Source organism: Colobus angolensis, unplaced genomic scaffold (assembly GCF_000951035.1).
Source record: "Colobus angolensis palliatus isolate OR3802 unplaced genomic scaffold, Cang.pa_1.0 Scaffold76, whole genome shotgun sequence".
In the NCBI taxonomy this organism is placed as follows: domain Eukaryota; kingdom Metazoa; phylum Chordata; class Mammalia; order Primates; family Cercopithecidae; genus Colobus; species Colobus angolensis.
The window spans coordinates 1,055,949-1,058,431 of NW_012121376.1; the positions used below are offsets into that span (position 1 = coordinate 1,055,949).

The 2,483-nt window shown below is 51.6% G+C and overlaps 1 protein-coding gene across 2 annotated transcripts in view; it reads right to left on the reverse strand.

The window, feature by feature from the left end:
* ACSF3 (acyl-CoA synthetase family member 3) overlaps window positions 1-2,483 on the reverse strand; it is a 59,770-nt gene that overhangs the window by 19,698 nt on the left and 37,589 nt on the right. The window lies entirely within an intron of this gene.

Below are 2,483 nucleotides of genomic sequence, written 5' to 3' on the forward strand. Positions count from 1 at the left end.
CTGTCCTCTGTGGGCCTGGTGCCCTGGCCGGGAGCTGGGTGCCCCCCACTGTCCTCTGTGGGCCTGGTGCCCTGGCCGGGAGCTGGGTGCCCCCCGCTGTCCTCTGTGGGCCTGGTGCCCTGGCCGGGAGCTGGGTGCCCCCCGCTGTCCTCTGTGGGCCGTGGTGCCCTGGCCAGGAGCGGGGTGTCCTTTCATTCCTCCCGGAACAGCCACAGAAGCAGGTGCTCCTACCCCATCCCCTAGACTCGAGCATGTAACCGGCCCAGGCCTCAGCACTAAGGGCCTGAGCTGGATCCAGGCAGCCTGTCCACGTCTAAAACCTGTGCCCAAATCCCACCTTCAGGGTGTTTCTCAACCAGGGAACACAGCAGCGGGCATCTGTCCACACCTCGCCCGCAGGGGCTGTGGCAGCTCGGAGCCGGCAGTGCCCTCCGCAGGGCTGAGTGACCAGTCACAAGAGGGAAGACTCCATGGGAAGGGAAGGTGGGGCCCGACAGTGGGTGGTTCCTGGAGGCCCGTTACGCACGTGGGCACTGCCATGACCCCAGGAAGCACAGCCTCACCATTCTTCTACTGTGACCGTGGAGAGGGCGGGAGGGAGGCTGGGTTATGTGAGCCTGGGCTGGGGGTCCCAGCAGCACCAGGAGCAGATGGCATGAGCACGTGGGAGGCCCTGGACACAGTGGGTCTGTGAAGACACCAGCCGAGCCCTCAGCTCATAGGTCAGGAAGGTCTGGGGAGGGCAGGGAAGGAGCAGGGGCTTCAGGTGAGCAGCTGCCAGCTCCACGACCCTCACCCTTCTCAACTGCGAAAGCGGGCAGTGCCCTCCACAGGGCTGCGAAAGCGTCTGGCTGTGACCCAGGAGGTCAAGGGATGTGTAGAGAGTCTCACCGAGGCTCATCACCTGCCATCTGCAATGGACTTCAAAAAACCAGGGGCCAGGGAAGTAGGCAGCGAAAGAGCAGAACCTACTTATCTGATGCGGAGAAAGGACGCTGAGACGTCCTGGGGCCAACACTGCCCCACGGCAGACTCCGCCCAGTGCGTCGTCCTGCTGCCAACCTGCCAGCCTGGGCTCCTCCAGGAGGGGCTGACGCCACCCACAGGGGGTGGAACACCTGCCCCGTATGGTGAAAGGGCTTTCTGTGCAGTGCCCGGCCTAACTCCTGCTGCTCAGAGCCGTGCGTTTGTTTTTTCAAATGAAACCACGGACTTTATCTGATTCCGTGAATGTTTTCACTGCTGTCCTTTATCTGCTCCACTGCCATGGTTAGACTGGCCACTGGTCAGTATGTTTGTGGGACATGTAGAGACAGCAAGGCAAAGGCCCTAAAAATAAAATGACATTGAGACCAATCCCAGGGAAGGAAGGTCAGACTTTGCAGAGTTAAGCCAACTAGGTCACAGTAAAACAAACACCTCAACATCTTTATAGAATGTCAACCAGACCAAGAATCTCATCCCTACATTAAAAATGTCCACGGTACAATACAAAGTTACTCAACACAGGAAAAAACCAGAAAAATAGCAACTCATATAGAAAAAGAATACGACAGCACTGAAACGACATAGTTAATGGAATTATCTGAAAAAGACTTTAAAGCACTATTATAAAAATGCTCCAAAACGTAAGGGCACACTTTGGAAGGCTGAGGCGGGCAGACTGCTTGAGCTCAGGTGTTTGAGAACAGCCTGGGCAACAAGGCAAAACCCTGTCTCTACAAAAAAGACAAAAATTAGCAAGGTGTGGTGGTGCGTGCCTGTAGTCCCAGCTAGTTGGGAGGCGGAGGTGGGAGGATCGCTTGAAGTGGAGGTTGCAGTGAGCTGAGACTGCAGCACTGCCCTCCAGCCTGGCGGACAGAGTGAGATCCTGTCTCAAAAATAAATAAATAAATAATAAAAAATGAAAAAAAAGAACAAATAAAAAAGAAAGGGCAAACACTTGGAAATAAATGGAAAAACAGAACGTCTCAACAAAGAAATAACAGATACAAAGCAGAACCAAACGAAAATTTTAAAAGTGAAAAATACAGAAATAAAAAATGTCATGGATTGGCTCAAGAGCAGAAGGACGATGAAGAAATGAATCTGACAACTTGAAGAAAGAGCAACAGAAATGACCCAAAATCTGAACAGAAGAGAAAAATAACCAGGAAAAGTAAACACAAAACACACAAAGGGCTAACGTTCATGTTACTGCAGTGACAGAAGAAAAGACTTAGGTACAGAAAGACGTTTGATAAAATTTGGCTAAAAACTCAAAATTTGGTGAAAATATAAGCCCATAAATTAAAGAAGCTGAGAGAATCACAGACAAGACAAACCAAAAGATGCCCAAGCCCAGACACATCATAATCCAGTCACTGACACACAGAGAGGAACACGGGTTTCCACGACCACCGATTTCTCCACGGAAACAATGGAGGCCAGAAAGAAGTGGAGTTGTATTATTATTATTCTTATTTTTGAGACAGAGTCTCACT